This window comes from Vanessa atalanta, chromosome 9 (genome assembly GCF_905147765.1).
Source record: "Vanessa atalanta chromosome 9, ilVanAtal1.2, whole genome shotgun sequence".
Classification (NCBI taxonomy): Eukaryota; Metazoa; Arthropoda; class Insecta; order Lepidoptera; family Nymphalidae; genus Vanessa; species Vanessa atalanta.
The window spans coordinates 284,981-311,774 of record NC_061879.1 but is presented as its reverse complement, the minus strand read 5'-3'; the positions used below and the strand labels follow the sequence as shown (position 1 = coordinate 311,774).

The 26,794-nt window shown below is 32.9% G+C and overlaps 1 protein-coding gene across 3 annotated transcripts in view; it reads right to left on the bottom strand.

The window, feature by feature from the left end:
- LOC125066505 (ATP-binding cassette sub-family G member 1) overlaps positions 1–26,154 on the bottom strand; it is a 49,351-nt gene extending 23,197 nt beyond the window's left edge. For 2 of the 3 annotated variants that reach the window (XM_047674604.1, XM_047674602.1), the window contains exons 1-2: positions 26,028–26,154; positions 11,303–11,360 (exon numbers count right to left, since the gene is read on the bottom strand). The gene's annotated coding sequence lies outside the window, so the exon portion shown is untranslated. The remainder of the gene's footprint in view (positions 1–11,302; positions 11,361–26,027) is intronic. The other variant, XM_047674603.1, reaches the window with a different exon arrangement.
- Positions 26,155–26,794: the final 640 nt, after the last annotated feature.

Below are 26,794 nucleotides of genomic sequence, written 5' to 3'. Positions count from 1 at the left end.
GATGATTTCGGGTTCAAACCCAGGCATGCACCACTGAATTTTCATGTGCTTAATTTGTGTTTATAATTCATCTCGTGCTCGGCGGTGAAGGAAAACATCGTGAGGAAACCTGCATGTGTCTAATTTCAACGAAATTCTGTTACATGTGTATTCCGCCAACCCGCATTGGAGCAGCGTGGTGGAATATGCTCCAAACCTTTAGCCCAGCAGTGGGAAAATTTACAGGCTGCTAATGCTAAAAAATTTAAAGTCTTATTCGTTCATTGGAAATATAACTACTAAACTAAGCCGACTTAGTACGATGCACAAGTCTGTGCCACAACACAAAAGTTCGTGTCACTATTGTCACCCCTTCTCGGTCAGATCATAGTAACTGTTGCTATCAAATATTTGTTACGAATTCATAAATGTTGCGTTAAATAAATCAATTGGGGTATTAATCAAAGGGGTATTGTGTTAATAACCCCCCACAGACTCCTTCCTGACCGAGAATGTAATGCCATCAGCTTCCTTAGCTACTTTAAATGAGGGCTCTTTGACAAAAAAAAAAAACGAATAACTCTTATCGACCCTGGCCGGGATTAAAACCCGAAATTGGCAGTCATACGAGTTACCACATACCTAAGTGCCTTATAATTATAATAATTCAATTTTTTGCAAGGTTATATTAACAGCGTTGGTCTGTCCTGAATAAATATCATTAATATATGCCTACTGTTTATACGATAATTATTTTAACATAAACTTATAGACGCTACAGTCTTACTTGTAGGATCTTTATATCAATATAAACATCGATATTTGTTTTAAAATTGCATAAGGTAGGTACTATGTATAAATACGTAATTATGTAGATATCATATTTGTGTACGTGCTTGTAATATTTACACAATTATATATCGCGACTGTTTATGATATCAGAATAGCATTACTAACTAGAAAAGGACTCCACTTGACTCAAGCACAGGGTCAGATTTAAAGGCTTAAAGGCCCTGAGAATAAAAAGAAGTAGAGTTCCCTAGTAATTCAAAGGCCAATAGAAATATCGATAAAAATTAACAACAATAATTTTAAAATACTTTGTTGAATCTTAACATTACCTTCAAGATTATAAAATAATATATAGATAGAAAGTTAAAGACAAGCAAGATTGCTATCTATTATTATATAATATTTGTACTATGTATATTTTGATGTAATTTTTGTATGTTTAAGTGGGTTCCTGGGTGATTTGGTTTGGCCTGGCAGGTGGCGCCGCAGTCGCGAAGCAAATAAAAATATTATTGCATCCGAAGGAAGTTAACACGGGCATTTAGTAAATATATAAGCGAAATACAACTCATTACGAGATCTCCAAAACGAAAGGTCCAACTTCAAATTGACACTGACTAAGAAAGGGTTTTTGGAAATTTCAAATTGAGAAAAGAAATAGCTATATATATACATATGTATATAAATATAGTATAAAATTTAACTATCAAATATGATAGAATTATAGTCAGAAGCAGGACCAACGACTTCCCGTGCTTAGTATAGTATATGTACCGGAGAGTTAAACTGCCTATGCCTAATCTTTTTGATGGCCCGAACTTGAACTCTGGACTTTAGTAACTGAAGCATTATAAGTTAGCCACCAGACCCAACAGGCTGTAATATTCCAAGGTAACCAGTTTCAGTTTTATATAAGTCCTTTACACAGGAAATAATAAAATTAAATTTTAAAGCACTCTAGAGTTATGGCCTTTATTTAATGTCTTATACTTTATTCGAATCTACAACAGTCAAGACACGTTGGAAAATACAGACAATTATATCTGTAAATAAAATTAATTTAAATAGGACTGAATCCCTGTAATACAGCTATACTATTAAACATGGTTATTTTTATTACTAACAATATCGTGAACAAGACATCCGTAGATAAAGTCGAAATATCGAGCTCCACCAAATAAAAACAAAAAACATGGTAAATATCCCATTTTAAATATTATATATATATTATAGAATAGAAGTTATAAACACATTTAATCCACCAGGTAAACTAGCATTTATCTTCCACCTTTAATGTCAAGTTCGCGCTAGCTGCGATTGTCGCCCATTTTAAAACCCAAATCTTATGAGTCTCCAAAACGTCCTTAACGACCCAGACGATAAACTGTCTACTGACAATGCACGATTGTTAGGAAACAGATATAACACACACAGACCCCGACGGCGGGTCGAGGTCCCTCATTCATAACGACCCGTAGACGGTTAGGCGTATGACGACGAAATTTATAACACACGTATATATATGTCCTTGCTGCTATGACGATGACGTTCTAAGCCAAGGGCGAGCTTCACGGGAGACAGGACTTTATTTATGTCCGTTCGTTTTGGATAGCAGTGCCATCGGTTAATGATGAATGAATGGGTGAATGTATGAATATGACTAATAAATAATATTTTATCGGTTTCAGATACGGTTACCGATACGAAATTATTTCGGATTATCCGATTGGTTCGGATAGTTTCAGTTCCTGATAATTAAGTATATTAATATGGAAAAACTAAATTATAATAAATATCGGCTTCGATTACGGTTTCGGACAGATTTTTATTTCGGATATCCGATAATTTCGGTTACAGTTACGGAGCTCCATAACAACGCCGTCGCCAAAATTGTGAGTTTTTATAGTTTAATTGAATAATGTGTTGAGAAGTTAATTTTATTATTAAATATATGAAATGTGTCCACGGCTTATAGATTCTAATTTGAATAATTGTAATTGCCAAGGTCCAAATTTTATTGTTACAATTTTTTAAGGTAAAACACATCATCTTATTGCCTCCGCCGTCGACACGAGAGGACCATTCCACGCGGTCATGATTTAATTAAGGCCTTTATGCAAATAATTCTTATGTAAACTAACATATTTATTTGAATAGACTTATTACTCAAGGCGGCGGCGCATTGTCAATCTAGGGAATGGGTTAATATTGTTTACAGCGTCAGTGTTTGTTTTTGACTTTATTTTATGCCATTTATCGAATGTAAGAGTATAATTAAGATTAACGGTACAAGTATAATTACAGAAAAAATATTTAGTTGTAAAGAAAGGATAGCGGTAGTGTTGAAATTGAATAAAGTAAAACTTGTTTGTGTTGTTCATCAAGGTCACGATTGAGTGTTACTTAAATTGTTGATAATAATTTACCAAAACGATGTTGACTTTGACTTATGTATATTATAAATCGTTGAACTGCTATGAGGCCAAACTTAAAACATACTTTACTTTATTAATTCATGTCAGTAAAAAAATACACAAATAACTCTTAATATTTCAGTTAATTTTTAATTGTTTTATATATTAAATTTTATATTTTTATTATTACCTAGTTTTTTAAGTCCTGATTTATGATAGTTAAATCATACTGCGTTCGACTTACTTAAAATATATATACAACTAACCCACAGTTCGACCCTAAGTTACTACGCCATACCGCAAAAATTGCGAATTTATTTTAATTTGTTCAAGCAGATATCAAATTCTGATAAAGATCTTTTAAATTGCAGCCTAATTATTGCTTTAAAATATCTCTTGTAAAAGCAAGAATACAAACTTCGTGAGGAAACCTACAAAAGTATGCTAGAAAAGTTTTGTTTCTTCGAACCGTTGATTTGCTTATACAGGAAATATACAGCACTATTATGTAAGTATGCCCGAGACTTTTTCTGTTTACTCCTGATCATCTGTAGGTATCCGAAAAATGCCAGTGGAAATGCAACTCGACGCATTCTCAGCGACCGGATAGTGAAAATTACGTAAATAATAGTTAAATCAATAAGAATCACTACCGTAAACTACACCTAATAGGGCGGAATATTCTACAAATTTTTAACGGTCACGATACGTTCCCGATTCTATTCCAAGCCAACTTTCAAATCCTTACAAATCGAATCAAATTTCCAAATCTAACAATTCCTCACAAAAATAAGTCTCATCTTAACTGAGGACCAATTCTCCTTATTACAATTCGACCGAATTGCAACTGAGGATTAATAGCAGGAACCTACTTCCGATTCGATTGGGACAAAGTGACAACTTATGAGTAGAATTGGCGCCCAGTTGACAATGAATTGCGGTACGAGGATGACTTTTCCTGCGATTAGGGGCTTATTCTCTAATTTCAGTTTATATATTATATTACACTGAAGCGTTTTAATTTTAATTAGTTCATTCTCTTGGAACGTGCGCCGTACCTTTCGACAATGAAGGACGTTTTGAACAAGTACTAAAATAACAAACACTTACTCTTGGCCTTGTGAGTTAATTTTAAACCCCGCTTCTGTATTATATTTTATTTACAACTTTTAAAATGCGCTTTTCGAAACAATGTATAATTTACATTTTGTTTCCGTTAAAACATACGAAAACATTTTTACTTCTCTGCAACAAACAGTTGTTATTAGAATTAAACAATGTGGTTTTTTTTAAAAAGAAAAAAATTTGCATAATATCCTTATATTAAGTAAGTTTGAGTACGAAACGTTTTGTATTGTTAAACTTTTGAATTACTTCCTACTTGATAATTTATTCCTTAAACTTTGTTCGAATGCTCTAACCGGAAATAAATATTTAATAACATAAACAAAGCTGTCTTTGACATGAAACAATCACACTTCGCCTGAAAAAGTAAGTGACTGGTTTAATTCTTAGCCACTTTTATTAGCTGTACTTGTACGTAACAAATTTTATAAGCGAGTCTACACCAAGAGCTGTAAATAAATGGGGATTGGATTTTTTTTTTGTGTTTCTCGTATATAACGAAAAGAGTGTACGGATTTTTCAGGGTAAGAAAAGTACATACTGAAAATAATAGACTAAATGAGGGATAATTGCGAGCCGAGATGGCCCAGTGGTTAGAACGAATGGATCTTAACCGATGATTTCGGGTTCAAACCCAGGAAAACACCTCTGAATTTTCAAGTGCTTAATTTGTGTTTATAATTCATCTCGTGCTCGGCGGTGAAGGAAAACATCGTGAGGAAACCTGCATTTGTCTAATTTCAACGAAATTCTGCCACATGTGTATTCCACCAACCCGCATTGGAGTAGCGTGATGGAATCTGCTCCAAAACTTTCTCCTCAAAGGGAGAGGAGGCCTTAGTAGAGGAAATTTGCAGGCTGTTAATGTAAAAATGTAAAAAAATTAGGGATGATACAGGAAAGGACCGAATATGAGTAGAGATGAAATGATTGAAAGGGATTATTACGTGAATCCAAAAATAAGAAATGAGAGGAGTCCAAGCGAATGATGAAGTTTCTATCACGACTTAGTGACGCCTATTTTTTTGCCTTTGACGCTCATAACATACGAAGTAAATCAGTCCTCTCGTCACGTAACCCGTAATAAGTGTTAATGATCGCAATTCATTGTGAATAATTGTGATAACGACTTAAATGCTCTTCATCTAACTGTTGTCGCGCTGTTTTCCGTGTCAACTATACATTGTAACATGGACTCCTCGATGACTTCGAAGGTGGCAATTTAACTATTGTTAATAATTTAATATATACAGATGTAATATAAAGTGAATACAAAACTCTTAATAAATCAGAAATGCTTACTTTTTATATAAATCAGAATGGAGTATCATACTGTGTATGTATACACGTGTGTGTAAGTATGTGTCCTTAGCCTTGCCCTTAGTATTGTTCTAAGTTCGTTAAACTATGGACTTCGTACATGAATCAATTTTTTCATTGGTAGAGTTGGTAAGAGCAACAAACCAAAAAAAAGAAAATTCTAGCGAAATTAGTTTCTTCAACATTTTATACCCAGGCCGTATTTATTAACTGCTTCGTCGGTTTAGTGGCTAAATATAAAGTTCAAATCCATCCTGAGCTTAAACTCAAACCAACAACAACGGCAGCCATTGTTGTTTAAAATGTTACCTGTCAAAATATTACGATCATAATATAGTTTGAAGTTTGCATTTTCATATGTGTTGAGGTATTTATTTATAGCTAGCGACGCGCCCCGGCTTCGCCCGGGTGCAATGCTGATATTTTGATCTATCTCGTAGGGTTCAGCCAGTGTTTGCAATGTAAACACTGAATAAAGTATTTATTTACGACATCACATTAGAAACCTCCTTCTTGAATCACTCTATCTATTCAAAAAAATCGCATCAAAATCCGTTGCGTAGTTTTAAAGACCTAAGCTTAAGCAGGGACAGACAAACAGCGGGAAGCGACTTTGTTATGACAAGTGGTCGCCCATTGGCCCATTGATGCGTTGATTCGAAAGATACGTGGGGAAAAATGAGGCTCAACTGAACGATACTTTGTCATTACTACGGTAAAAAAAAAAAAAGTTTTGCTCTTTGACATGAGGTGTGTTTTCGTAGTATGAACGTAAACTGTTAATGTTAAGTATTATGTAGATTAACTTGTATGTATTTAACGTATCGTATTGTGTGTAAAGATTCTTTTAATGTATTTCTAATGCATATTTTTAAAAATGTGATCTCGCTGCACTCCTTCTCCACATAAACTTTATAGAGCCAAATTTAATATACCTCCGTCCGCGTTTTTTTGAAAAAAAAGGGATAGAAAGTTATTGCTTCACATATTCATATATAGATATGGAGTGCGGCTTATTAACTTAACTTTAAGACTGTTGGTTTGTGAATATTATTGGTTAGCCGATTATGCCGGTGTGTGTAATCTTTTTGTGTATGTGTGATGCTGGCTCGGCTCGGATGTGTTTGACTCAAAACATTTATTTGAAGTGGTCGACGTGCGGTTGATCTAAGTCGTAGGGAGGTCTACTATGCAATTCTTTTTCGCGCTATCGCTTGTGTTTATTATTATTAGTAGAAACGGATACTTTTTTTTAAAGTTATAAATAACGAGCTATTAAAATTTTTCCTGTACGTTTTTTTACGGCACGAGATTTACGGCATGATGACGGCACTATTCTAGGCTTATAACGAATTGTTCTTCTTGTGATCGGACATAAATGTATTTTACTGTTACTTTGTCTGCTGTCATATATCTCAAGTTCTCTTGTTAATTATTTGCATGTAATTCGAATCTTCTGAAAATTTATTCAACTTCGTACGGTTTATCATAAAACTGATGTAAAAATCTTCGAATTACGAAAGTATAACTTAGCGTAATTTTTTTATACGTATATCCTAAAATATTTCGATTCAAATTTCGGCTGCACGCCGCCACAATATACAATTTTTCAATTAAAAACATACATTACAAGAAAAAAAACTTCTCTATTCCCGGCCAGGAAATATGAAATTCTCTCTCCTTTAATGTGCATGTAGTATACAAATAAATCTTCCTCTTGAATCACTCTGTTATTGATCAAAACTGCATTAAAATCCGTTGCGTAGTTTTAAATATCCAACTGTACAGACGGCGGGAAGTTTGTTTTATGTCATCTAGAGATATAGTTTTATAAATATAAATAATAAAATAATAACGTGTTATCTAATAATTAGACGTAATAAAACATTCTTATTGATGACTTTCACTTTCTATGCAAATTAATTCAATATTTGGCACAGTTGCTTTTTAAGAATAAATTGGTTGCAAACTATGAAGTTTTTATGTACCTATGTCCATTTAGCGACGTACTCGGTTTCGCACGGGTATCATTTATTAATAAAGAATATTAGTAATACTTTATGTATATACAAACATTCCTCGTTTATCGTTCTTTTTGTGGTTTAGAAGATGGCGGAAATGCAGAAAGAAAACGAAGACTGCTTTTTATTCTATTTATAGATAAAAATATTAAATCTTTTAAATTAATATTAGCTCAATTATATAAAAGAAAAAGAAAGTAACTTCCATGTCTCATAATTGCGTCACATTTGTGATGTATACTTACTTCCTAATTATATAAATATAAAATGTTTGGTTGCAACTACAATTGGAAGTTTGAAAATATTTCTAGACCACAGAATATCTAATAATGAGCGTAGCTTAGTCTTGTCCAAGAAGCATCCCGGTGGAAAAAGCCTGTGTGTTTGTTTGCCTTAGGAGAGGAAGCTTTAGCCTAGGTATTTTAGTCTATCCCTAGTCAATCTTTATATTGCTGTATATTGTCAATCGGACTGTTGGTTTACTGAACGCTATTTTAAAGTTTTATATGTCATTCAAACAAAAACCTTCCGTCTAGCGTTACCTTAACAAGATTATGACGTCGATTTTCAAGTAAATAAATGTTACATCAAAATGTCAAATGCAAATTAGATATTACGGACAGAGAAGATCAAACACCAGTACCGAAACATTGGGCTTTAATTAAAAATATCTTACAAAATCAAATTTTGATATTAATATAACCTTTCGGTACACCGAATGCTAGGCAAAGCTAAGGTGTTTTTATAACTTTAACTCATAAACAATAAATATTTCTAATTCATTTTTATTGAATAAAGTCAGTAACCGCGTAGAAACATTCCACCGCTGGGCTTAGACCTCGCCTCCTGTTAGAATGAAGGCTGGTCGCTTATTTCCCCTCGCTGCTCTTATAAGGGGTGGTGTACACATGTGGTAGAAGTTGTACAATATGAATTATTAAGAAAAAATTAAGCACATGTATAGCACACCTTGGGAATTCCAGGATTCAGTTTGACGGGGAAGTGATCCGTTGAATAATATGATATTGACGTTGTAAGAAGAGGTTTATATTTCTTACAGTGCCAGTGTCTAGGCGAAGAAGACCACGTACCACCAGGAGACCACACTAGCTAATCTGCCTTCCTTAAATTGCTTTTCTTGTCCATATTTTAACTTAAAATTAAAATATCCCAAACCGTTCAAGGAACATAAGAATAAAAAGCGAAACGCAACGCACCACTACGCGCTGTTATGTAATTAATGTAAAAATGTTTATAAATGCGATTTTGTTAACATTTTACTATTAACTATTATTGTAAAAAATTAGATAAAGAAATATTTTATAGTAAATAGTTAAACTTACATTAACTCCATTAACTAAGAACGTATGATTCTTTGTATGAAATCTGTGTTCCTATTCTGTTTATCCTTTGTGATTGTGATGAAACAGCGGCGAGCTATACGCATGCGCGACGGTTTACGAATTAGTACAGCTGTTTTGAAATAGATGGCGCGAGACTTACTTGAATAAAAAAAAACTAAACAAAAAGTCGAAGCGAATAGGTCGATAACCCAAACATAAAAAAAAATCCTTTTAAAAAAAATAATCATTTAAAAGTAAGGCCGATTATGTTTAATACATTAAGTCAAAGGAACCGATACTTAAGTGTTTAACTGAAACACGTATTTGCCAAAGGATTGCACACTCGCTCGCTCGCTAAACAGCGAAATTGTGCAAGTCCCTTGCAAAATGCACTATTCGATTGCCTTACCTAGACTTTGTTAATTTATGTCTAGGTAATACTCGTGAGGAGTATTGTACTACTAACATTATATTCACATGAACCTACGCTACAATATAATATAGCAAATAGGTAACAAATACCTGCATATAGATAGAAACCTACATTTAAATAGAGTTTATTATCTTATGGGTGCTTATGTATTTGCTCATAGACTTGTGACTTTATACATAAAGGAAGACTATTATGCTCACTACACTGTTGGGGCCATTAATTTATTACATAAGACGATTTAGGGTGGAAATTTTCTTACAAGGGTGTGTGAAATTGTGGGTGAATTGAAGGTGTGGAGCCTTGATAGTTCTCACGTAAGATTACAAATATACGCGAAGTTAAGATTTGAAAAAGCGCGGTCAACCGTGCGAGTATCGAGGTGCGCTCGGATGCGTATAGGTAATTTCATAGCAACGTACCCTTTACACGCACTGCTTTCCCGGAAACTCCCCGCTTTTGAACTAGACATTATTTGTTTCAATACACGACAGTCGTTACTGCGTTAATGCTTTAATATTGCAGTTTATTGTTTGTCAATGAATGTCTTTTTTGTGTTTTAATCGTGACATCCTTGTCGATCGCCGATTTACAAAATAAAACCTTTTAAAAAAATGTTTCTTTTAGATTCTTACGTAATAAATATTAAACAGGGGGGAAGGGGTAGGCCTTTTCTTGATTTTTCTTATTTTCCTATTCTAGTGGACTTAATAGTCCGTGCCATGCTCTCCGCACCTGATTTGTAGTGGGCAGTCTTTATATGCTTCGTATAGTTTTGTATTATTGATCGAAGTACACTGTTAACTGATGTCCCTTGAGACTTGTCACAGTTATCGAAATCGTTCAGGACAATATCATGAATACCACTAACATACATGCTTATATTACAAGATGTTGTCTGTTATGTATTATGAACTTTTTCTCCAAAACTCGCTACATCTTCTGGTATACGTTTTATCTATTTTTTGCTTAGCAATTTTTTTTCTTCAGTTAAGTAATACAAAAATGTCTCCTCTTCAGACGCATTTTTAAAAATTACCTATTTAAAAACATCTAACCTTACCGATTTATTAGTTATAGTGCGAATTATAAAGCGTGAACAATAATTTAAATTTGCATTAAACGTTTATAATTATTATATCATTAAATGTAATAAGTAAATATCTATTATCTTAATAACATAATATTGTATGTCAAGTGATATGACCTAAACTTATCGAGAAATCTATTACATATACAACGTAACCAATTTTGAATAATTACGCCCAAATTCCTAAAATATAACATAGTTTAATTCGTCGAAATGCTTTGTTTCGTTATAGAGACGTAAAACAAATTCTGGGAATAGCGCCGGGAAAACAAACGCCGATAATAAAAACTCAGCGACATTTTGTTACGGTCAATATTTGTAATTTCATTTATTATTATAATATATAATAGAAATAAATAGCGATGAGACGTTTATTTCATTCCCAAGATGTGCAATGTACTAAGTATATACTATACTAATAATACAGGGGACGTTTTGTTATTAATGCTCCACTTCGGGGATAAACTCGCTTTAAATTTAAACTATTTACGTTACAAGCATGTATGTATATGTATATACCCAATAATGTAGATCATTTTGATATTACAAGAGCGACGTTGTATTAATACCGGAAGTGAAGGTAATGTTTTAATATCGAGTTTCAATAATAAAATTCCACAGATATCATTAACTTTGTCTGATAATAAATTTATATTATTGTTTTAAAAAACATTAATTATAAATAATGGAAATTGTATTGTTTAATTTCCTTGATTTAATTACATACATATATTAAACTGTGTATTCCATTTGAGAACAGTATAAATAGTAACAGTTGAGTTTCTTACCAAGTCTTCGCGGTGGCAGCTTTACTTTAAATTTCTTGTAACATGAAGTTTCACGGACCTGTTTGAAAAAAGAACATTTTGATTTTATAAATTTTAAAAATTCGATGAAATATTAGTAAACGTCAATAAATTGCAACAAAATAGATAAAAAATAAATCAGTGGGCGTACAGCTGATAAATATTAAGTGTGTCAAAGATGAAAGTCCATTTGACTAATAATATCAAATAATTTTACACATTGTGGCATTATATCATAATATAAATATTAAAAAATAGTAATAATAACAGTATATATTAACTAATTTTAGTATTTAAATGAAATAATTTTGACATCTTAATCTTTATTTATTATATTCAACTTAAATGACTTGTATTAAATTTATCCTGTAAATGTCAATATAAATCGATATAAAATTTTATGCAGATTAAATCAGAGGAATTTACAAATATGGTTATAAATATATTTAGTTGATTACTAAATAAAAAAATAATAACATCTCTTATCTCATCTTTTTTTCCTAAACGCTATTCGGAAGCGCAAATATAATCCAGCAGGATTTTATTTAACACACTAAGCGTGTAACTTACGTAAAACTTACAAAGAACAGTCTCATTAACTTATAACTTTACTCATTAATAGAAAAAACCTCAAAACTAACACACTTTCATCCTTAGTTTCACCGTCTTACGGAAATATTTCGAAAAATCTGTATTTTACTCATGAACAGATGCCTAAACGATGTTCAATCTAACTTTTAACATACAAACTTTCATACTAAGTTACAACCTCTTAGCTGATGTACGAGTATATTAAAAATAATTAAATACCGATTTTCATATCTTTATCATAAGAAATAAATATTTACCAAACAAATTGTCATGCGCCATTTAACCTTCTAAAAAAATACTTTATTCTCACCTATGTTCCAAGCAATTTCTGTGTAAAGTTTCATACCAGAGGTTTAGTATTAGTTAGAAGTTCGATCTTTGTATATTTAACTTTTTTGTCATCAATAATATGTTTTGTAGTTACATATATTGCTATAACAGAAAACGATTAATTACATTAGTATAATAATAATTTAAAGACGCATGATGGCCTCCATAAAAATTCACCACGGTTGTAGATGCGTGGACTATTAAACATATTATTCAACTCATATTTTCCTCAAAAAGTATTACAATCTCGCAATAACAGTTATTAAGCAAAATTAAACCAATCTTCTAATATTTAAATACTACATAGCGAATGGTCGTTAAAATGGTGCCCTGGTGACATTCTGATTTTTCCAGAAGGCTCCTCGCTACCCAGGGCCGGACCGTGAGTTTAGGGGGCCCTCGGCTAATACTACTTAGGGGCCCACCTAAGACACCGCTGAATGTACACTTGAAATAAATGGGTTTGATTAATTGCAAGATTCGCAGGACTGCAAACCATACGATCTGTTTAATCTAATAAAATTAGGTAATTCTTTAGCATTATCGTCTATTTTTGACTTTGACTTGACTTAGCTGGTAGACCTGGGTAGACCCTTGATCCACGGGGCCCTGGGCTGAAGCCCAAAAAGCCATATGGTAGATCCGGCCCTGTCGCTACTATAGACTCGATGCACCGAGTACCATTAACAACGTACAGACGCACCGGCAAATTAATTTTTATACGATATGATTAAAAAAAAATCAACATTTATCATGACTTCATTAGCCGACGTCAAAAGAAGGTTATCAATATTGCTGACCTTACAAATACCTTTGATTTTAATACAGCACAAGAGTCAAGGTCAATCAAGGCCGAATTTGAGTAAAACGGTAATACGTAACGTTTATTCGAATGAAGAGCACTTCTATAGCTTGCAATATTTAATATCCACTATTGTAATTATACTTTTGATAAAGATCTAAGGTATTTCTTACAAATCAGGCAATTTCGAAAACATACATAGCTGTCAACGTGTGCACAAACGTCTGAGAGAAATTATTGTTTGATATAAAAATAGCTAACTCAAAGGGGGGCAAAGGTCTGACGGACAGACAGACAGACATGACGAATCTATAAGGGTTCCGTTTTTTGCCATTTGGCTACGCAGCCCTAAAAAGAAAGAGGAGCTCAGAACTCCGCAATTTAAATATCATAAACAATACCACCCTTAAGGGTGAAAAAATACGTGATGTAATATTTTATGGGCTCGAAATTTATTTATAATTTATTTAATAAGAATATGAAGTCGGTTTATGTTGTTAAAATTTTATATTATTCTATGAACGATATTAATTATAACTACCAGTTGATTACTTGAAAAATCAATAATAATATCCTGGGTTTGAAAGCATGATCACGTGATCTAGCTGTTGGAGTATATCTGCCCAAAAAATCCATTAAGTAATGTCACCTCTGAACCTGTTTGATTTAGAAACAGTGACATACAAGACGCTTTAAATTAGAATGTTTCGATATACTAACTTGACATACATATTATATTAACCAATTACGCATCAAGGGCGACAGATCAATCTTTTCTGGTCGCTGAGCACAATCGTTACATCGAATACAATGTTTAACGGGCTCGGTCTAATGGCTAATTATACCGCGAATTTCGAGGTTCTGCACTTAAATACTAAATTAAAACATTGGAGTTGGGGAATTAACACTTCCGTGAAATAAAACATTTGCAATTGTAACTTGAACTTTAGTGTTAGGAACTCCTTAGTGGGACAATGTATGTATTTAGAACAGGATCTCAGAAAATGTTCAAAAATATTCTTTAATAGAATCGTTAACGATTCGAGAGCGTTCGTGTGCTAAAGGATATTACAAAACGAATAACTTCTTAGTTGATTGCACACCTTGGGAATTATATGATAGCCTCCAGGCAGTTTCAAAAGCGAAAATATTTTAGTTATTATATCATGATAACTGTACCAGTAAAATACAATACAAAAAATTGCCACTGAGTTTCTTTTGACGACCTCCATGGTCGAGTAGTGTGTACACCGGTTTTCATGGGTACGCCACTCCGAGGTCCTGGGTTCGATTCCCGGCCGAGTCGATGTAGAAAAAGTTCATTAGTTTTCTACGTTGTCTTGGGTCTGGGTGTTTGTGGTACCGTCGTTACTTATGATTTCCATAACACAAGTGCTTTAGCTACTTACATTGGGATCAGAGTAATGTATGTGATGTTGTCCAATATTTATTTATATTTATTTATTTATTTATTTATTTTGCCGGTTCTTCTCAGGCACAAGGTTTGTATTTCCGAACCAGTAGTAAATACAAGTATAAATAACGTCACGGGATGAAAATTAGTCTTGCCCATTTTATTTACAAGTTACTAAGTAGGTGTGTACTATATATATTATTTGTGTCGATTGTGCGATATTATTAAAATAATGCAATTAATCATAATTATTATTTTTGCATGTATCTTTACTTAACTAAAAATAAAGACTATTGAATTTGAAATTTTGACTTTAAATTCCTTTCCATTACTTCGTATTTGAAAAAAAATATTACACTTACTATGCAGTCTAATTGTAATCAACAAAACAAAAATTTAGACTGTGTGTGTTGACAATAAAACCATGCAGGCACATTAAAATAATATTAATCAAATTATCAATAAGATAATATATATAATCAAATAAGAATATACAACAGATTAATCTAAAACTAAGCGAATGCACATAATCAACATAAAAATCTTTGAAATGGAAATGGAGGAAAGCAGAATCAAAAAGAAAAACCAGTCAAGTGCAAGTAGGATTCGCGCACGAAGGGTTCCGTACCATTATCTATAAAAAACGGGAAAAAATCATGTCTGTTGTATGGAAGCTATACAAATATTTATTTTATTCTGTATTTTTAGTATTTGTTATTATAAGGGCAACAGAAATACGTCATAGATTAACAAAGCTCTCAATGATATCGTGAATTTGCTGTAAATTGTTTATTTGGCTTTTTTCCTGTTATAGTTGAAATAGAGTATAAGTACACACACTTTTTTTCCATTTATGAGCCATTCTTGTGCCAATATGCGTTGCACATTCATATAAGAATACGATCAATAACACATAGACGTAAGCTATATACATATTTATAAACGACGCGTTCATAGCGGCACGACAGTCCTGTAGTCACACAACTATTCATCATTGGTCATTTATTTATTAGGAAGTCGACGTTATATACTAAGAATACATTGACTTAACGCGTATATAAAAACAGTGTTACAAAGTATATAGCGGTTGTTGGCTAACTTAGCATGAAAATTAAAGTTATAAAATAAAAATCTAAATATACTTTATTCAAGTAGGCTTTTACAAGCACTTTTGAATCGTCATTTAACAAACTATTTAAAGTAAAGCTATCACCCGTTCGGAATGTAGATTCTACCTTTTCAACACTAAAGTAAATAAATAAATGAAAAAAAATCCATCAAACAACAATACATATGTTAAAGTTGAATAAGTTGATTGAATATTTAATCTAAAAACTTATGTTGCGTTGCAGGTTATTGACCTGGTATATTGTATACAATCACAAAATATATTGTTACAAAAAGGGCATACGCTGTATATATATTTATATGTAAAGGAAACCATCATTAGGAAACCTACATTTATTGGATGAAATCCCGCAAACATATGTATCCACCAATCGATATTGGAGCGGCGTGTTGTAATACGCTCCAATCCTTTCCCTCAAGGAAGCCTTACCTACCGCCAAATAAGTCGATATAAAAATCGTCATCAAAAATTTACTATATTCAAATCAACACACTTTTTCCTCGGTCATACTACATCTATCAACAAATATAGTACATTCTGTATGAAAATTAATAAACACGCTTAACATATTAAAAATAATAATACGCCTTAATTATGAATGATTTACAATCTTTGAAATAACCTAAACAACAAATTTATTCATTTAATTTTTATATATCTTATGTTGAAATATAATATATATGTTTATAGTATAATTAAAATAAGTTTTATGAGAATAAATAGCGAGTAACTAATTATTTTCATAAACCTAATTACTGCACGACTTCCAAAGATTACATAATCTCAACAGGGATTATAGATTCGATTTAAATCTAAATTTAATTTTTGAAATTGAAATACCTTTCCTCCACATAAAGAGGGGCGAATTCCACATATCTCTTATATCTCATACTGTCAATATATTATATGAGAAAGGATGATTGGCATGTGAGGTAAAGAGTTTTGAATTCATATTTAATGGAGGGAGAGAGATAGGAAGACCAAATAAAAGAATAAAATTAATTGTGTTAAAAGGTGATATGCATTAAACAGGCGGAGTGTGGAGGTGCCGCTCATCGGAACGAATTCAGGTCTCGACAGGGAAGAGGTAATAACGAAAAAAAAAAAAAAAAAACACAAATAATTTACTTTCATTGAATTAAAACACGTGCCAATTAGTGTACACTTCAGTCAAATATTTTTGTGTCGAAAAGTTTGACGCACGCATTACATATAGATAAAATGTTGCAGCCGTATTCAACTTCAATAATCGTCATTTCGTTTAAAGAAGTTATAAATAACGATTTTATAAGCATCCAAAGGTCTACGTTTAGTGCGAAGTGAGTCAATTACACCTAAAAGGTGAGTCCAACCGTGCGTTGCATTTATATAACGACATTCTCAATTATGTGCATATTGTTAAATACTACCGACACTTTTGACCCCCAGCGAGCTATTGTACCTATTAGAAATTACTAATTATTGTTTTTGTTTCTCGCTCGTATGCTCCACGAACAGTTGTTAAGCCGCAGACAGGTTTTGAAATTATCGAATTCTATAGTCGACTAGTTGTCGTCCGCAGTCAAAGTCAAAAATCTTTATTCAATATAGAAGTGTTTACACTTGCTTACTGATTGTCAAAAATTGCCCCAAAAAAGAGTTACTAACCCTGTGTAATCGGGTACTTGGAGTAACAAGTTTATTCTTGTTCCTAGTGTTAATTGAATGTACGTCACAATTTCTGGTAAAATCATTTATGTTTCTGCGTACATACATAACATTATCAAAAACAAATTGAGAAGCGACAGTCATTATTTTAATCTCTTTAAATTTACCTCTTAACGAATCTTTTGGGCCCAGGTTATAAATTGCACGAATAGCCCTCTTCTGCAGTACAAAAATGGTATTCATGTCAGCTGCATTACCCCAGAGTAGGGTTGGTCGCCAGTTGTTAAAGGCCTTGTCCTTCGTTTGAATTCAAGCTTCCCTCATATCAAATTACAGCAATTTCGGCTCAGCGGTTTGGCCATTAAAGACCAGAATAGACAGACAAATAGACAATTACTTTTTCATTTATAATATTAGTATAGTATAGGTATTAATTGTACAAAAAAATCACATGTCTTATGACATTTTGTCACTTCTGCCTCAATGCGCAACAGACCAGCATAGCGGAATAAACCCTAACCGGAAATGGTTTAATAGAAGTGCGGGCCTCTTCGGAACAGTGCATCACTTATGGGCTGATAAAATTGAAATATACATACATATCAGCCAAGAAACACTGTTAAAGATTACTTCTTCAATTTTTTCCTTATCTCGATCCATAAAGTATATTATTATGACTTGACTACGAGCAAATTACATTGTTAAAAATATATTTTTCCTTACTGAAGTGCTTAAGGTAATATCATGTTATTTAATGTCGTAAAGTGTTCGTATTTTTTATTAATCTTTTAAATATAAACATTCGTGAAGAATGTAAACGCGGATGACATTGGGTTGTCTGACATTGTCTGTAGACATTGGCTTCTTTGTATACAAACGTACAAAGAGCCCGATGTGATAAAAGAGGGAAGTTAAAAAACGAGACCAGTGTAGTAATATCTCTCGTGTTTGTCTTCCATCTATCTGTTAAAATATTCTTTCTTTAGATCTGCTAATTTTCTCCACAAAAACTTTTGAAGTTAAACATACATTAGCAGCCTGTCATTTCACACTCCTGGGCTTAGGCCTCCTCTCCCTTTGAGAAGAAGGTTTGGAGCATATTCCACCACGCTGTTCCAATTCAGATTGGTGTAATAAGCATGTGGCAGAATTTCGTTAAAATTAGACACATGCAGGTTTTTTAGGAATTATAAACACAAATTAAGCACTTGAAAATTCAGCGGTGAAGTTAAACGAGCGTTGTTAAATAGATATAAGATTGTTTTTTTATGATGAACACGTGCGCACAGGGTGCCTTGGAAACTACACGATGAAGTTGCTCGCTAAATCGCCAATTAAGTGTCACCTCACTCGAAATAGACAACTTCACACCTCATCTTGTGTTACATTGTCTATTTTATTACAAACGTAAATTGAGAATGTTTAAATTTGTAAGTGAGCGTTATGTAGTGGGAAAAAAATAACATTAATATAATATTTTTATTATTAATAAATAGATGAGTATTGTTTGAATGTAATTAATTATTCGCATGCATTTAAGTTATTACTTTTTTAATTATGCCGAAGAAGTAGGTCTTCTCACGCGCATTAACAAGAACACGCACCTTTATTTTTTATTGATCAGAAGTTCGAAGGCCTAATCGCTAATGGCCACAAAAATAAATCACTACCACGCCGCTTCGACTCGAACTGTGTAATATTTGATTTTTGATTCAGCTGTAATGAAGCAAATTCTAAATGAAAAAAAAAAAATGATGAGCATCATTTTGACATATCGAAAGAAACTAATAAAACTAAATTTCTAACATCTAAAGTTTAGATGTTAGAAATTTGTTTTTTTTTTTTAGTTTCTAAACGAAATCTTAAACGAATAAAGTCTACAAAGTCACATTGGAGAGTACAGAATCCATCCACACAAGTAAAATTCACAGTCGATTGTTTATTTAAAAAACACCAATATAAAGTCCGTCAGAGTGCTATTTGTGAGTCATCCCCGACATACGGCTGGACGATATCAATATATAAAGATTGTAAAGGAAGTAATGACTATTAGAGTCATTGAGAGGCCAATAGGATATGTGTCGCTATCGCCGTTGAAACGAGAGCATGACAGTTATATCGGAGTTCCAATTTCGATTTACGTGTATTGTTATTGTGATAGAGCCGCGTTGGCACAGTGGTTAGAACGCGTGCATCTTAACCGATGGTTTCGGGTTCAAAAACCCAGGCAAGCGCCACTGAATTTTCATGTGCTTAATTTGTGTTTATAATTTATCTCGTGCTCGGCGGTAAAGGAAAACATTGTGAGGAAACCTGCATGTGACTAATTTCAACAAAATTCTGCCACGTTATGTGTATTACACCAACCCGCTTTGGAGCAGCGTGGTGGAATATCCTTTCTCCTCAGAGGGAGAGGAGGCCTTAGCCCAGCTGTGAGAAATTTACAGGCTGCTTATGTTATGTTATTGTGATATTCAACCATTGACACACATCACAATTTGCAACTATATACGTTATAATTAATTGCATATATTGAACGATTTTCAATCCTCTGTATTTTTGATCATACCCTCAGCTATAAACCCCTTGCAAATTCATCACTCCAGCCAATGGCCCAATTTATTAACACATAACATTTATGATACGTTTCCGACTCTATTCCGATTCAACTTCGACAATTTCTCACATAAATAAAACTCGTAAGTAACCGATTGCATTCCAATACAACTTCGACCGAACGAAACTGGAGCGTTGTGTTAGTAGAAAAGAAAAATGGCTAAACGAAAACGATTACGTTTCGATTGTATTGCGATAAAGTGACAATTTCGTAGCAAAATTGACTCCCACTCCTGGCATATTTTATTTATAGAGATACATCGAAAAATAAGCGATTTTCAGCCACACCATTGGTTGGTTTTCGCCAATTTTCAATGATATATTAATTAAATACAATTAGAATTGTTGTTTATCAAAAAAAATAAACTATTTTAAATACTTAATATATTGATTATGTCACGGTAATGTTAGAAAAAAACACAGATCACCGATCTGTGGAAAAGACATTGGTTTCAAGGCCTTTTTTTAACGATCGCTGACAAAACTATAATTACAAATATCTCAAAACCTGTCAATCTATATTAAATAGATACGAATATGTTCGTTTAAAAATAAGTCTTCATTTTAATTATTAACTGTTTATCCGGCGTAAACGTTTAATAGTTTCGCGTAAACTAAAATATGCGTAACTAAATGGATAACAATACTTGCAGTCTCTGTAAAGCTGCGAGACTTATGCTTACGTAAAAAGTTATAAAATAACGATAATCGACTATTTACCTAATTGTATCCGAGCATGCTTATTCGCGTCTATAGTCTAAGTTACATCATGTTCTACCGTCTTTTGTTTCTAAATTATGCGCCGCCACTCGTGACTAACTTCTCACCGGTCAACATAGATTGCGCGTAAAATACCCGTAAATGAATAATAGTTCACATGAAAACAAATACAGGTCAGGACCTTCACGACGCTCCTGTGAAGTGTTTGTAGACGCCAGTGATAGTTATTTCATATTGCGTATGGATTAATCATTATACAGTCGTCGCACGCGCATTACTTTGCTCGGAAATTATAACGGAACACATGCTGACACTTTTACCTTAATACCCGAGGTATACGAGGTAACTGCACAAAATCATTTGTCCTGCTTCTTCCTTGTCTTCTCGCTCTTGCAAAGAGTAATACGTAAATATTAGCGAACTGTAATAAGTATTAACAAAAACGCTTTACGCAAAATATGTAGGATAAAAATCTGATACATGTGTATATCCAAAACTAATACTCCTTAAAGGTGACCATTGTGCACTGATTGAAAATTTACAATCGTCGCCTAATTGACTGATTAATTTTGATTACTTAAAACTACGTTATTATTCATTACAATTCTTCATTTATCACAAATCAAAATATGCATAATCAAATCTTTATCGGGATCCGGGCTTAAGACATATGTTATCGTCAGTAATTAGATTTACTTTATATCAAGATATGCTGATGTATATAACTCAGTCTCTTATGATACATAACGCGCTTCTCCAAGGACTGTATTTGCGAACCAAAACATCGGTTCAAACTCTTCAATGTTGCATGTTCAGTGTTGCGAGCCCCACATGGGGGCAATTGTTGTGTAAATTATATATTATTATGTTATTTATCTTTTGTGTGACTGTAGCTTTACAATATGGCAATTTGAAGGTAATATACAACAATAATGGCAGCAGGCAGAAATGAAAGTTTTACCGTTTTTTTTTTGTGATATAGGCCACCTCATGGTAAGTGGTTACCACCGCCCAGAGACATTGGCGCTGTAGGAAATAATAATTACTCCTTACATCGACAATGCGCACCAACCTTGGAGTATAAAAATTTATGTCTCTTGTGTCTGTAGTTACACTGGCTTACTCGCCCTGAGTGATTAACCAAATAAGAATGTTTTTTTAGAGACTACTAACATATATAATAGTAATAAACAAAAGCCGAATTGGATCTGCATTGTAAAATAAGCTCCAAATGTTCTCCTGGTGAAGAGGCCTTAAACCATCTGTAAATTATTTGTTGCTATAATTTTTCTTTTAACGGATCCAAAGAAATGACGTACGAGTGCTCTGTGCTAGCAGCGCAGTGATTTCAATTTAAACCTCAATATAAGCAATGAGATAAATATCAAAATAAAAAATTATTGATATCCCTTCAAACACATACCAGTAACTATTTCCAATAGAATAAAAAAACTATAATTTCCAATAATAGATCGATAAGGATACTTCTCGGTTAAGGATTAACCTTATATTGTAGTTCCACAGAGGTTTTTATTTATATATATTTATGTCAATACAGCTCTGCTATCCTTTGATTATAAGTAGCGACTACCTTCATCCATATTTAATGACCACCGTAACATAATATTCATTGAAACAGTTACTCCTGAGACTTGACGCTCAAACGAGACCTTAATACTAAAACACGCACAAGACACACTTACACAGATAAAACATGTACTTCAAGCAATATTATTTAAGATAATCGATTTAGTTTTAGCGAATGTGTAACCTTTGGGAACTCAGTCAACGAGGTCATAGTGTCGACTGAGTTACCATACAAAAGTTTTTTTTTTAACACCTGATAAGCCCGAATGTGTTATGATATATTTTTGTCTATGACGTATTAATTGCACAGACTGAAAATAGTTTTACTAAAAATCATCATAACGACACAGATTTTCTTGATTTCCCGCGTGTGACATTGAATATTAATGACTCCACATACGGTTATACGGATTTGAGAAATATGTTGACGATTTTTTTTTCTTATTGACGATAAATAAAAAAAATCGCTCGGTGAATAAAATTCAATTTCCGCTCAATGAGTCGTCATTAGCACGATATTGAACAATGCTCGAATGGTGATCGTGAACCCACTTTGGTGTCACCGGAGTGTTCATAATACCATGAATATATACCATACCTTAATTTGAAGGTGAAGGTTCTAATCTATTGCGTCCGCTAAAATTGTCATTACTAAGTCATTTTAAAGAGAAACCGATATATTGTAGGGCCCAAGAGAAGATTGCGGCCAAACCTATTAAAAAATATATAACATATACGTATTATATTATTATGTGTGTATTATTGGGATGTAGTTGTGTGTAGTTTAGTAAGTAACTAAACTTATGTACTTAATTTGTGTTTAATAAAACTATTCTCGCGCTTGAAGGTGAGGAAAAACACTGTCATTGCAGTCGTATCTTTCGTGTCGTGAGTCCTGTCAAATTAATGAAAAGGATACTCACCTAACCATTGAGTTTTTGCCGGTTTTTCTCGGTAAAATCCACATTCAGAGCCGGTGGTAATTTTATATGACGATTCAAAAACGCTTTATTATAAAATTTACTTGAATAAAATACATTTGATGTGATTCGATGATTACTTCAATACGATATGATGATTTAAAAATACTTTTATGAGTTTATTTGAATAAATGAAAATTTGTATTTGATTTCAGTCGCGACTGAAGATTTATTTCCGACCACTCAATGGTTACGTGAGTACCCTTTTTCATCAATTTTACAGGTATTTTAATTAAATACAATTAAATAAATTATTTCCACTCGAAAGAAATCAACGAATACTAACTCGCAAGTTTTACTTTTAAGGTTTAAAGCATTATTATGTATTAAATAATGCATCGATGTTTTTTTGACTTTTATATTTAATTATAATTTATGAATATGTTAAATAATAAAAAAACTATTTCAATAAATTACAAGTTGTGCAACGTGTCTACGTGTAACGTACGAGTGAAACAATTCTGTTGCAAACACTAAGGGTTGGACCATCTTGAACCGTGTATTCGTTTTATGACATTATAATGGTACAACATAAGACTGACAAAACTTGTAAACACTTCAAGTTTAAACTACAGAGTTTCAATTGTTAGTATTCTTCAATTAACAACTTCAACAATATTGAGCCACCAGGTCTCCAACCTTGGAAAATAAAGATGTTATGTCTCTTATTAGTTGCACTGGCTCACTCACCCTTCAAGCCGGAACACAACAATTCTAATGAAGAAATATATGAAGATTTCAGGTAGGTTAGGTATGTCTGGGTAGGTATATTAGGTATGTCAAGCATGTCTGGGTAGGCTGGTACATGCTTGCACAAAACCCTACCACCAAATAGATCCACATCTACGTATTAATGTTGATTTAGCCAACTTCTAAACGATCTTTTCATTTATCAATTCGTCTATTTTTTTCCGTATCTAACTCGATATTTAAGATACAAATATAAATAACATACAGATTGTTATTGGAATATTTTCTTAATAAGGAACGTGTATTTGATAAAAAAAATCCCTTAAGTATAAACAAAACATGAAAAGTGGGTCGTAGTTTTCATCTTTAAACGGCGCTGTCTCATTTGATGAGCGCCTTTAGAACTGACTTATATTCGATGAGTAATGATGTTAATGTCGTCTTGTCCAATACGACGGCCATCAGCACTACTCTTAAGTAACGCTAGCCAACTGTGCAGGACATATGTTATATGATTTTCGTGCTAGAGGTACGGGAATTTAATTCTGCTATTGTTCAGGCTCATCACGATGTCTACTGTCAAACAGCGAAACTTAGTATTGTTCTCCCGGTTTGAAGATGAGAAGGTGAGTGAGCCAGTCTAAGCACATGCGTTGTCAAGGCGCATTGTCGATATAAGGAATGGTTACGATTTCTTACAGCACCAACGGATGCGGGCCCTGGTGACCACTTAGCTTTAGACAGACCCAATAGCTTTCGGATAGGCCGACCTGGGATTTGGGGCTTGTATCAATATAACACATATTCTCTATAGCAAATAATACAATTTTATTAAAAATACATATTACACACATTCTGTTATACATATTTGCAAGTAAAATAAGGGTTATATATCACATTTTACGTTTAACGTTACTTTAACATAATTTGGCAGGTTTATTTATATATTCATTATCATCATGGTGACAAAAACATTCCACGCGGTAGTACAAATTGATTTCAATCCGTGATTAATTATACACGTGATTGATAAACACGTCTACTTGATTACGATTTTTCAATACACAAAAACGATAAAAAATATATAAATATTCTGACAACATTAGAAGTTGTCTTTTTTTTTGTTTATATACATATAAGTATTAACATAATTATGTATACAAACACAATTCGACTGAAATGTTATTGTTAGCCGTAACTTTTTAGCTCCGGGTATGGAATCCAGCGAGGGTAAGGTCGATACTTACTTAGACGATTGATTCTATGAATTGTTTTTCTAGAAGAAAGACGTAGAAGTTGAAAGATTGTACAGAAGGCAGACATTATGAACATTAAGAAAGGATAATATGAAGTCTAAATGGCTTTAGGCTAATGGAAACGATTGAAACTTGAACTTCGTACATAACACCGACGCAAGTGACGACGCAGCAGGGAAACTAATGAATTAGACACAAGCGACGACTACCATAAAGACAACTAGACTACAACTATAATTGAAATAATCCCCATCGTACCATCATGAATACACTCCAGATCAGCCCAAAAATCGGAATTCCACTGAGTTTCACGAGGACGTCAACTGGACACAATAATCAGATAAAAACAGTGTAACCATGAAAATTTTATTGCTTTTTTATGTCATACAGGTAAGCGCAATGGCAAATGTACTGCCTCATGGTGAATGGTCACCGCTGCCTATAGACATTGGTAATATAAGATTATCGATCGTTCCCGATAATTATAATATAACCAACGCGCCAACATATTTGGAATAAATATAAGGGATTACACCGACGTAACAAAATTCGTTTTTTTATTAAAATAAATAATATACGTATTATTTATGCATACATTTTTCCAGGTTTTAAAAAATAAGTCTGCCCTTATTTTCGTACTAATATAATATATTTTTCATGAAGAATTTCGCGTGATGCACAAATCGGCTAATGCTTAAAGAACAATATTATTTACCTAAAAAAAAAAACTAAACAACAAAACATTATACTTTAATCCATTTCTATAATATATAAACTAAATTAAAAATAACATTATTTTTTTTCTATACCCACACCAAAAAGGACTTCGATATTTAAATTTACCGCCAAAAAATTACATGTTAAAAAATATATTCAGCCTTTAACAATCCTTAGGTTAACGTCTGGCTTAATAAAATAAAAATAATAATAATCACATGGACCTACCTATTTCATACACGAACAATTGAACATATACTATCACATACACCCACAGAACACGCGTCGTTATGCGCCCGAGTCTGAACTCCAACTAGCGAGTAACGGCCGCCTCACTAACTCACTTGCTTAACACTCAGTCCTTACTATTACAGTATTGGCAAGTATTAACTGTTCAGTGTATTTACGTTTATTATAAACACCGGTTACTTTTTTTATCTTTCAATTCTGATATCGAATTAAATGATCCGAGATATCCGTAACAAGAACACGTAAACATTAACCGAACGTCGCGAGTTCAAGTCCGGGCAAGTATCAATGTTTTTGTTGACGATGAAAGAAAACGTAGTGAGGAAACTGGCGAATGAATTTCTGCCATGATACGGAGCCGCTTTGGAGCCGAATGGTGAAACAAAACCCAAACTCCTCTATAGGACAGAAGGTCATTGTCCAACAGTGGTATATTTACAGATACTTTTTGTATAGAATAATAATAAACTTGATTGGCTATCTTAAAAATTAGTAATTTATATTTTTATGATAATTTATAAATTATTGTATGTTTGAAAATAAAAATAGCCTTCATATATCAGAAGTTCTGACCGAAATTAGGTCACAACGGCTAATCTCAAGGACGACTTGCGTCGGAGTCAAAAGTCAACAGATATAAATTTATCTAATATCAAAAACAAATAATTAAACCGATATATATATGTAATAGTTTAAATAATTAACAATAAATATCCTTATAATTAATTAAAATTCATTGTATTATG